This window comes from Nylanderia fulva, unplaced genomic scaffold (assembly GCF_048542155.1).
Source record: "Nylanderia fulva isolate GAGA-0341 unplaced genomic scaffold, ASM4854215v1 Scaffold7, whole genome shotgun sequence".
NCBI classification, from domain to species: domain Eukaryota; kingdom Metazoa; phylum Arthropoda; class Insecta; order Hymenoptera; family Formicidae; genus Nylanderia; species Nylanderia fulva.
This window is the reverse complement of record NW_028190807.1, coordinates 3589354-3602213: the sequence shown is the minus strand read 5'-3', so window position 1 is coordinate 3602213 and position 12860 is coordinate 3589354. Positions and strand designations below refer to the sequence as shown.

The window sequence follows — 12860 nt, the reverse complement described above, 5'->3', positions numbered from 1 at the left end:
CAACGTTACTGCGCGCACGCGGAACGAAGGTTGATGCAGTTAACCTTCGTGCAGAAGATCACGCGAGTTTTTAATGTAATTCTCGTGCTACGCGCTAGTTTTCCCATTGAAGTATGGTTTCCATTTTGTCGCGCGACACCGCGAGGTACGCATTAGAGAATCTTGCTTTATACTTTCCTCATTTTATTGTCGACATCTCATTTTGGTTAAACGTCAAAGGAAGTTCTAAACCTTTGACGTTCTTCATTTATGCACATTTACTCTTGTAATTTTTTGATTTTCACAAGATTCAGTTTTCATCGAGCTATCAATCGAGGAAGATTAAAGAAAAATTTTTATGATGAAAGAAACAAATTGAGGTCCTAATAGCAGTTATTAGAAAATGAATTAGGAAAAAATTTATCTTTTTTTATTTTACAGCGTATAACTATTTGAACGTTGAATTGATTATTATTCCGCGTATATAACATTTGCAAAATCAAATTTTTTCATGCTCCACATACGTGAAACGTATTTATATATTTTTCCCTGTCGTAAAACTCCGAATGTATCATTCGAATATATTCGATATTCGCGACAATTGCTTTTCCTTCGTTACTCATTCGCGGTAATCTCGTATTCGCGTATTCCCGAGCGCGAACGCAGTTATCCCGAACGTTGTTTAATAAACGGAACGATCGATGATGGTATATAATATGATCTGGATTGAACAACGATTAATGTGAGCGGCAAGTCTGCGCGCCGCATTTCCAGATATATAATACATTTCGATTCGAATTCGCGGATGGGAACGCGGCTAACAGAAGAAACCCTTTCCGCGGATGAGTTTGCGCGCGGAGGATGCGATTTATCACTCATCGATGAAAATGGCCGTGACGGCACAGCAGCAGTACCGTATAATTGCGCGTATATTTTCCCGAACCCTGGTTGCGCTATCAGCGGCCACTGCGCGAGTCATTGATCGTATATACGCATCCTCATTTTCCGCGCGATTTTAGATCACCATTCGGCGTGTTTACGGTCCGTCAATAACTGCGGACGGTGATATTGGAAATTCTCGGTGACGAAAGTTATTGCACCATCGCATCGTTCGCCGCACACCGTTCCATCTCCCGACAGTCACTTCTCACCGCTCTTGTCTCCTCTATCTCTCGTACCTTTCCCCGATCCGTACCCCTTCGCCGCAACCCTCGATACCGCTCGGGATATAGAACTCCAAGTTTCTTCAATGCGGAAGTTCGCGATACTTTACCAGAGTCCATGTAAATTCCCTTTACGGCCTGATATTCACCCTTTTGCGTCATGCTTAAGTAGCGTGTTGCTTGGCTGCTGGCGCTGCCCCTTGTTTGCGGCTGTATCTTTTTTTCTTTCTTTTGCTCGCTTTTCTGTTTCTTTTTTTTTTTTTTGCATCTTTTTCCTAGCTCGCGGCTGGCCGTTGCTGCAAGTTTATGATTCGCACATCCGACAAAAAAATCGCGTTATCTCGGGAAACACGAGCGAAATCCGGCTAACGTGATTCTTTTTCCTTCGCGGAGATTACGAGTCGCTCTTATGCGAGAGAGCGTGTGACATACATTAATCTTCGTGGAACGATACGCCGGCACTGCGCTAAAAGAAAAGATCAAAGGTTCAAAAAATTATTTGCTCGCCTTGAGAGAGAACAAACCTTTCTGCCTTGTTACACATACATACATCCACATTGTCACACTCACACGCATCAACTGCTGACGTTAATGATTTCAATATACACCAAAATACACGAAATAAATTGCTGACGGCAGAATCGTAATAAATATGTGATATGATTTAAAATTTCTCTCATGTATCATTAAAAATATGATTTTTGAAACGTATTCTCGTTTAATAAATTTTTGCAATTTTTGTCAGTTTTTGTTAGACTGTACATATTTTCGTTATAACGATCTCTCGACTGAAATTGACGGAACGATATTTTATTATTCAATATGGTAAGAATTCATTCGGACTTTAATGTGAAATGTGTGAGCCGTAAATACCAGGTCTCTCTTTTCTCACCAGCCAGTTGCTCTTAACATTTGCAATGGGTGCTTGATAAAATACCTATGTATTTTACCCTAACTCGTGTATCGACTTTCGCGCGAGTATAATGGAAGTCGGGAAACAACGGCGAGCATTTTCGAACGTAACCATTTTATTTAATTGCCTCCATTTTGCTTAACGATCGATACGAGTCGGTACTTCAAGTAGCTTACTTAGACGGTTTCTCAACGAAATTGGTTTTGCGACATAAATTACAGAGTATCATCTATTCGATAATGATTGACAAATAACGATAATTCTTTCTTACGTAAAATATTTTATCTGCATGGTAACGTATAAAGACATATACGCACTTTCATATATCTTATATAAAAATTTGGGAAACATTGGAGAACACTCGTAATATTCTTTGTTGGTCCGTTTTATTTGCACTCATGAGCGTAAAAAAGCGTTAGCGACAACTAACTCGCAAAGAAATTTGACTAATATTCTTTATTTGTTATATTCGGTTTTATATGTAAGAAAGAGAGAGAGAGAGAGAGAGAGAGAGAGAGAGAGAGAGAGAGAGAGAGAGAGAGAGAGAAATCTTGATATACGAATGTTTGGTAACAGTTCTTTATTTATAAAGAGCATAATTATTAGGTACAAACGTCCTCATGATATACAATATATCGATTTCGACAGACGATAGATTATCTCGATGGAATTAATAACAAGATGTATTGATGACGTTGAAACTTCGGGGAATAGGTTATATGTACAGAATTGTTTTGTCAAATGAGACAAGCACAACGGTTAGATAGGGATAAAATAACAGACAATAGAAAGAGCGAAGACGCGATCGATTGATATTCTCGGAAGGTAACAATAACCGTATCGTATATATTAAACAGAATTCAATATCTATAATAAAGAACTTAAATAGAAAAAGTTTCGGCCAAGTTACTTAACGAAAATGAGAGCTATTTAAAGATATTAAAAATTAAAAATTTACAATGGATATGATAATTTCCCACGATTCTTCTTTAAAAAGACGAGAGCCAGAACTTTATCAATTATATTGAAATTTTGAAAAATTAAAAAAGTACAAATTTCTCGACTCATCGACGAGTGTCTTTTTGCGTAAATATCTTTTAATATATTCTAGAATACCGAGTAGAATACATTTTTTGTACTCAATTGAACGATTAATTCGCAAGAATTAAATATCATGCAGAGAAAAAATATATCCTATACGATATACGAGTATTTGGTGCAAGAAGTTAGATTTTACTTCAATTAAAGTTTAATTTATTCCGGAAGAGTTCTATTTTACGTGTTAAATTTATCTTAAAAAGGATATAAATTTCACCAGGCGGTATGCATTTACATGGTGACAGTCTAAAAGAGAACGTTTTGCAGCGATATTATCCGGATAAAAGTGTTTCCGCTCGCTATTATGCAAAACTGTTCTTTGTGTTTCTACTGTCAAACTAATTGAAAAGATAGCCGTATCTAAAAAATGACACCCAATCTTGTTTCTTATTAAAACAGCGTTCTATTACACATTTATCATAGAAGTGGCAATTGCTGATTAATTGTATTTTACATGTTTACGCAAGAATCAAATTTGTTCGAGATACGCGTTATTAAAATGCCTCTGTTTTTGAAATAACATAATAATAAGATAGAGAAATATTTAAATAAAAAGATGGAAAATATTGAAATTGGATTAATGAGATGATTTTTTAAATTTGGTATTTTCGATATTTATTTCTTTTCGGGCAAATTCGATATTTATTCCTTTTCTCGTAAAAAAAATGACGTGATACATATATGTATCATAATGCTTATATTTTATTACGATATCCATAATGTATGACATGCGTTACAGAGATCGCAATAAAGTATAAGGGTATCAAGAATATTCGAGAAGCGACTTATTACAGATGGATAGAATTTTACTCAAGTTTCGTGGATGCCTGTCTTCCGTTTCTCTGACGCCTGTCGTAAATTTCTCGTGTCGCTTGGGATCTTCGTTAGAGATTTAGTAGACAACGCGAGTCGAATTTCAGGATTATACAATGCGCCAAATTTCGAAGTGTCAAGACAAAAATTGAAGTTATAATTTATATAAATATTGTAATCTGAATGATATATTGCAACGACATTCATATATTCGTACATATCCAAAATCCGCTATACGTGTGAAATAACGCTTACCATTTTAATTGTATATTTCCAAACTCGGAGTGACACAATTCCGATATTGAGTCTTTATTGAAAGAAGATTTTTATTCAATCGCGCAATGAGATTTGTCATTTATCTAGTACAAAAAAAGAAAAAGAGCAACTTACTTGATCATCTCAAATATGAATGATTACAAGTGCGCCTTTCTCTCTCTTTCTCTCTCGATCTCTATCTCTTCATTAGACAACTACTGCTATTTAAACTCAGTTTCGTACGCAGTCTTGTTCAAGTAATAACTTCATATTCAGGTAATTAGTCGCGCTCTGCTAAAATAATATGCGCAATTAAGTAAGGATGAACCTCTTCAAAGCTGAAGAGGCTGCCGTTTGGAAAATAATGTCGACGCAAGAAGATTTATCGTCGCTTATTCGCGTCGCGAATTTCACATGCACGAGGTTGTTCCAATTACAACGTTGTAAGTTCACCTATCTTTAACATTTACTAGGTGTTGTAATAATTCATCATTCGTCGCGTGTCTATGGACATTAACTCGCGCTCTCGCGGATACAATAGAATAATACGATGAGCGGCAATAAATAATAGGCACGTAAGCGTAAATAATTTAGAGCGCAATAAGCGCGTGCACTAGAATGGTGATGGGAGACAATAAAAACATGTATTTACCAATATAATTTATACGGTCATACGCGATAATATGGCGTGCTTTGTGCACTAACGATGGTATTAATTCGTATCAAACTATACATTGTATAGGTCGATATTATACCTATTGTATGCGCGGACTGGACACTGGATTTAGATGAGGATAATATCGATTAAATATCTCAATTACAATTTTACAATAAAATTATCTCTAATATATAATCACAAAACATTTTACACAACACTTATATATTCTAGATTATAAAAATTATCAAAGTTTTAAATAGTCTTGAATTTTTTATAATACCTTCACAATTAATTGTTGATCGCCAGTGATAAAATTTTAACAGATAATAAGATGCAATTTAATTCGACCAAAAACTGACTATTTATTTATTGAAAATAAGTGCACACTACGTTTTGACCCACATTGTGGTCCTTTTCAAGTGTTGTTCTTATTCAGCAATTACATTAATTAAAAATAGAAACATGAAAGTTGTCCTGTTATATCGACAATCTGTTAGCTACTGTGGCTAACAGTTAATTAATGTAATTGCTGAATAAGAACAACACTTGAAAAGGACCACAATGTGGGTCGAAACGTAGTGTGTACTTATTTTCAATAAATGAATAGTCAGTTTTTAGTCGAATTAAATTGCATTTTATTATCTGTTTTTATAATACATTTATTTTTATTGAAACCTGAATAATAATGGGATTATTCAGTAATGGTTTAAATACGTGTAACGTAAAAATCTCATTTAACATATATTATTCATATATGATCTGCAAATAATCGTTACGGACTCTGTTGGATAAAGCTGCGCAATGACTTTCCAAGTATCCTCATTGATACTCATCGTACCGACATGATGTTCTTCGCGCGCGATAACAGCTTTTGCATAAGTACAATGGCCCATCTCCGTTCCGGTAAGAAAATTCCTTTCTCTCGGTACAAATTGGTTTCCGCGAGGAAGTAATCTCGAGCGGCAAAGTAGTTCGATGTCTTCCACGGAAAAGTATCTAATGAAGTGAACGCGAGAGGAGAACAACACGGGGCAGCTTAAAGAGGGAAGTCATCGGTGAACAAGCAACAACATCGCGGATAACGAGCCAACTGTAAATCCCTTTGTCGCAACTGCAATGCACTTCGATGAAGAAGTTCGGCGACTTGCTGATTTCCGCCGTGGTCCTCTCTCGTCGCGAAAACGTGTCTTCAAGTAGCGTATCCGATAGATCCTCCTCTCTTTTCAGGGCAACTACCCCTGGCAATATCTACTTCACGTACTTGGAGCACACACGTAAACGCGAGTTCGACTGTCACACATATACACGAGCAGATACACACAACGAACGGTTACTCTCGAGAGCGACCATAGCCGAGGAAACTGAGAAATATTTTTCCTGAACGTGACAGCTCGGGTAACCGGGACTGATCGTTTAGTGCTCGTGTAGCGGATCTTCGTCAGCTGTGCACCTCCGTCGTCTACTCGTCCTCGTTTCTGCTTTCCATATCGCTCGTCCGGATCACCAATGCGCTAAGGTTACATATACCTTTACCGTCGTTTAGGCTAGAACGGTGAACTATCTCTTTTGCAAAGAAATGGAGACTGCGATATCGTTTCGAGAACATTTATCACTAAAAGAGACCTAAAAGATACATTTTTATCTGCCAAGTAGGATTATTTTGAAACTTTTTTCTCTTATCGATATTTAAGATATATACAGGGTATCTCAGAATTACCGTATCACACGTTAATGGGACATTCCTGAGGCGATTTGGAGACGATTTTTCCTCAGCTAAAATTTTTGTCGAGAAAGGTCATCATTTTTTTTAATGTTCCCAATTTTTGAAATCATGTATCTTTGTAACTAAGCCTTAAATTAAAATTCTATTAAAGTAAACTTTACCTGAAATTAACTAAAAAATGCAGTTTTGTTAATAATTTATTTTTACAAGGCTTAGTTTACAAAATAGCTTTTATTTTCAAACATTTATAATTCGAAAATTATTGGTGCCTGGACATTTTCGTTGAGGAAAAATTGTCTCAAAATCGCCTCAGGAATCTCCCATTAACGCGTGATACGGTAATTCTGAGACACCATGTATATATATATATATATATATATATATATATATATGCTTTAAAAAATACATATAAACTAATTTTAAAAAATTACAAAATGTCAATATAAAAATTAAACAATAGGCAAAAGAAGAAATAAATATTTTAGATATGCAGAATTTTTGTATGCTTGTATATGTCTAAGCGCGAAAATGTTTGCTTGCCACATTCACCGACTCTGAATCATTCAAACCAACTTTGGAACAAAAATTTGCGCCACGCGTGACTCAGCATCGGAAGAATGGTACCGGGTTGTCGAGTCTGCGCGACGGAAATAGTCGGAAAACGACGACGTTGAGTCGTTATACCCAGCAGTTCAGACTCTAGAGACTCGTATGAGCGTGATAAATGTGCTATTTCTGGATTGGATGATTGTCGTTTATTACGCACGGCTTCATAATAATTGTCCTTCCGCACGTCATTGTACTCCGTTTTCTCTTTCTCTCTCTCTCTCTCTTTATCTTCGTCACCTTCTCTTTCTCCGCGCTTCCGTTTTTCCAAACGTTTCGGCTGCAAATCTTACAAACATATAACAGGTATAGAAACCACAGTGCAGATTAAAACTGGTGTCCGTGGAAAGAGCTACCACGCGATATATGCATCGGAGCGAAGAACTCCCGATTTTCATTTGTATCCGTTTCTTTTAATCCTATATATAAACGCGCGCTAGGCTCCGCCAGGTCTCCTCTCGCCATTTGTCATTTTGCCGGAACTGTCCGCTGACGGAAAATATCGTGCAGTCTTAACCATAAAAGTTTCTTTTAATGCTTAATTACTTTCTGCTCTGAAATATAATATTTATGAAAACTTCCACAAGTAGATTCTCACCCTTTTCAAATAAAAGAACAAATATCAACGAAATTAGATTTATTTTGAAGATAATTGATAATGGAAGAAAAATATATAAATAAATTTGCATTTTACAAATAGAGTTTAGGAACGAATGTGTGCCACACATAATATGTTAATTATTTATTTAATGTGTCTAATTAAAGAGAATCGTTGATCGCAGCAAATTCCGCGCGTTAATTGTAATTCATTATATTTAGGATGTTGGAATGTATTATATGTTTCAAGTCATTTAATTATAACGAATTTTTTTCCATTAATTTAATATGGGAAAAAATTAATAACGCAGACATTCACCAAAAATAAACGAAAAATATACGGAATCGTAGTAAATCGTCAATAAAACGTATCGGTCTGTGCTCTATTATCGATCATTAATTATTACATGTCCGCGAGGTATTGCTCGTTTCGACGAATTCTTTTAAATCTACAAAAATACGAAGGATAAGGAAAGAAGAGAAGCCTTAGATATCCACTGGATTATATCTACAATTCCTTCTTAATTATAAAACGCCAGCCCGTTTCTCTCAGCGAGTCGTTCGTTTATACCCGAGCGATGCTGCGAGCGAGTTTGGAACTGGGGGAGTTATGCACCCCTTTCCGTGGTGCCAGTAGGACCGTAATTTTCTTCCCTCTCCCTTTACTTGTTCAGCATATCGGACGTCGAAGTTTTAATGAATTGGAAGAAAGAGTTTACAAAAGCCGTGAGATTAATACCATTGTCTTGAATTTTAAAACTGACTGCGACGTAACCGCGACCACTATCATTTGTAACTATTTCCACGCGATGCAAGATACGGTGGCCCCTCCGAGTTATTGCAGTTAATTGTGCTGAATATTCAAGTAAGATCACACGTACCAAGTAGATTGTCCTATTCATTCGAGAAATCTGAAAATGTATAAATTACGTGAAATGGAATGCTTATAGAATTAATTTAATTTTTTTTATAGAAACTATTTTTTTTCTCTCCAAATTGTAGTAATCTATGTGTAGTAAATTTTATTGTTAGCTTTCAGAATGCAAAAATAACTACGTCATAAACCAAATATGCCATTTCAAATATGTACATGCGCAGAATGAATTAATGCAAATGTACCATGAAATGTCATTTATATTTAAATTTTTTAATGAGTAGGTCAACTTTAATTTCGGTTTCTCTGAGATATTAAAATAATCTGAAAAGCTGCAAAGACAATAATAAATATATTTTTATTTTATTAAGTATTGCTACATCGTTAATTATTTCTGCATTTATGGACTTGATTTGAGGTTTATATCAGTTGTTCTTATTGTTGAAAAAGAGAGTTGAGCAACTATACAACGGACATAATCTCATTACATCCTCGCGTATTTTGTAATTCCGTTAATTTCACTCATGGGTATCTCGCGCAGCTTTGGGAATGCCTCCCAATCACCTATATTCCCCTTGAATGTAACATTTCGAACGGAGGGGACGGAGACACAGCTGCCTCAGTGCATTTCTAGTAATCCCGCAAGGAGAGAGAGACCATGTACAAACCCGAGATCAGTAGCATGTACACGTTCGTGAGTTACGGAGCACGCGATAATTGACTTACATTACAATGCAAATTACCGCCGTCACGTCATAGTGCAAAATACCATTTTAATTCTTACGTACCAGCTACTTTTCATGTATCCGACTGCAGCCATTGGTGCAATTATGACCGTGTAGCAGAGGTCTTTCGCGCATCCAGATTCCGGGCGTTTGCAAGTGTTCAAGTTTTTTCATTAAAAACAGCACGTCTCGTTACTTTAACCCGTACAATCATACATTTAATGAAATGCACAGATGCCAGGATTATCGATGAAAAACGCGCGCGACATTGCGTGTAGGTACACATAGGAACGAGATGATTTATACCGCCGACGCTTATTCACAGCTGCGTCATATTCGAGAGAGAGCGTTTTAATTGGCTCGCGTGTCTGATATACAATCGCGCCGAATTTTACGCCGCTTTAGCTCTCTGCCCTATCTACTCCCAGATTTTCCCTCCTTACGCTCACGTACCGGGTCCCGTGCGAGCACGTGATCCACCTGAAAATGAACCCCCTCGACGTTGAAAAATATCGGTGCACTTAGTAAGCTTTGAACGTTCCTTCGGCTCTCCGCTACCCACCGCGGCCGATACAATTAAACTCGGCCACAGTAGATCCAGTTCCGTGAAACAAACCCTTTGGCGGTAGATCGGTAAATCGTCCCTGTCCTATCCGCCTTTTCTCCCTCTTTTTTCGCCATCATATAGGAGCTGCGGGCGAAAGAATGAATGAATTCAAAGTCCCAAACGGTTCTCGTGTTCGTTAAAAATTCTATACGCAGATCGGCGATTAACACTTGCAGCGATATATTGTATATACGAAAGCACGAGCAGGAAATAATACAAAAGAGATATCGGATCCCGCGAGAAATTTCTGTATGCATCGTTAATGATCCGCGTCTGTTGTGCTTTACCTGCCAGAAGGTTAGCTGTGCATTCAACCTGACATTGCGTTTCGAGGTTGTACGAAGAATCCTACGGTATATATCTGTCGAGTAATATTTTATGCGACCCCGCTAGGAAATCACAGACGAGTTGAAGGCAATTTTCTTCGCGCACAGTTGTGCTTCAATTTTATTTCTCGACTGAGGAGAATTCTTTCTTCTTTGATGAAAACTAACTAACGTGTTAACAGCAATTTTTACTTTTAAATCTCTTGAGTGGTTAGATACTTAATGAGTATTGTTGTTATTTATTATAACGTTTCTGACGTAACTCAACGATAAGTAAATTGGTATTGCTTTTTTTTATAAAGACTTGAATGTATTTATCCAACAAAGTTATATTATTTCCACATGAGGTAATTACAATCATAATTTTTATTACATATTGTATCTGTGAAATAAAAAAATCGATGTTACGCTAAATTATAAGATACAGATACGCGATCTCTTGTTTCTTGCCATTCGTTCACTTCCTTTATTTATTTATAGCTGTGACGTACATTATTCTAAGCAAGCTGAGACTATGTCCTGCAATCTTCAACTTTACAATTTCCAAGTTTCGGTCTTACAATAGTGCTTCCGACGTACAATAATTCATTACCACGCTAACCGTAATTTCCTTGAATTTTAGCGTGAAATACTGAGTAACAAAAACCGTAACTTCGGTGTACCTACCTACGCTGTAGTATTCCGCCTCGCCGAGAATCGTCACAAAGCTTTTAACAATGAGGCAGAAATGTCTCGCGATAGCGGAAATCTCTTCTGATTTTTCGAAAACGTCCAAGCTTTAATTCACGCTTGTAATTTTTACTGCACATGTTTTTAAAAATTATTCACGTAATATAGAAGAGAGAGAGAGAGAGAGAGAGAGAGAGAGAGAGAGAGAGAGAGAGAGAGAAATGGAGAGAAGAAGAATTCATGCTCGATTAATATCAGTCGTCGAAATTATATGATGTAATTTATGTGCGTGTTAATAAAATAGTTCTTATTACAATTATCACTCACTTAACATTCAATAACTTTTAGGGACGCAAAGTGCTCGCGTGTTATCTAGTTTCCCGTTTGCATCAAAAACACCGTTAAATGTCTCGTAAACATTCGATAACAGCATCGAATGGTATCCAATGGCAATATCACTAGAGATACAGTAGAGCAAGCACCGATATAACTGTGATGGTGAAGAGGCAAACTGCGATCGTTACGCTCGTTTGCCTGACTATATCACATCGACAGGCTCGCAAACGTTTGTAAAATTAGGATCGTCGTGTTTACGCACATTGTAAGTGTAAATAAATTGAAATAAATTTTCTGCATGAGAAACAAAGCAGCCTGTTCGAACGTGTTACAATACAAGCAATTGATTGTGGAGCGTTAATTGATTCCCCGCGATATTCAACATTTAGTTTCTGTCGTCAGCGTGTGAAAAACATGTAATTTCGTATTTTCGAATAATTTTCGCGCTCTTTTCAGCCGGGCATCGATATGCCATAACTTCTTCGACTATCTATAATATCTATAATAAATCTATAATAAATAATTCAAGATTGTGATAATACGAAATATCACGCGAGAACATATTCTCACTTGATAAACAACAGTTGCTTGTTGATTGATCATTCGTCCATTATCGTTCAGTATTTGTACACTGTAAAAAAATATGTAAAATTACATAAATAATAAATGTAAAATTACATGATAAATAATGAAAAGGTAAACATTTCTATTATTTATTGTTTAATTTTACACTTATTATTTATGTAATTTTACATATTTTTGTGTAATATATTACATATTTTTTTACAGTGTATATATTTGATTATGTAATAATTAATTTTCCTTCTCATTGAAACGCAATTTATTCTATATGTATGTCAAAGATATAAATTTTCCACTCCGTCCTTTTTAATTATCAGTTATCGATATCATTGGTGTCCATTCTGTAAATCTTTCTGTCAATTTCGTGTCTTTAATTGTTCCGTGACGGAAATGGAAGCGCGTTTGAAAGCTGGATTGTTTCTTCGGCACCTGATCATTTTTTCTCCATTTAACAGAGAATTCTGTCCGTAGAACGCTGTCGCATCCATGAATATTGACGATCGAAAGGATCGATTCATATTCTCGATTCTAATCAGGACCTCGTGACTCTCCATTTTTCATCCGTTATCAGCGCATAAACTCCCCCCCTCCCCCTCCCTCTTTTCTCTTTTCTATCCATCCCGCATTTCCCTTCATCCTGTTCTTTCGCCTCATCTTCCTTCTTCAAGCGGAACGAAAGATAGATAGCGCGAAAGACTGTCTATTTAACGTTTCTTCCTAACGATCTGACGCATCATCGTATCTGCTGCCAATAAATGTAACGGCAACACGCAAACAACTCCGGCATCGTTTTCCACAGCTACGAGGAATAAACACCCGTCCGTCTCGTCTACTTTCAACCCTCCTGTTTGCCACCCAGCCGATATCCGTGATACAATGACGAGTCTCTCTTTTTCTTCCATCCTCTCTTTCTTGTCGTCTTTATTCGTATTCCAC

General features: G+C 36.6%; 1 protein-coding gene across 2 annotated transcripts in view; it reads left to right on the top strand.

Annotated features, from left to right (window-relative positions):
* The window catches only part of kek5 (leucine-rich repeat, immunoglobulin-like domain-containing kekkon 5 protein), a 213406-nt gene that overhangs the window by 63708 nt on the left and 136838 nt on the right, over positions 1–12860 (top strand). The window lies entirely within an intron of this gene.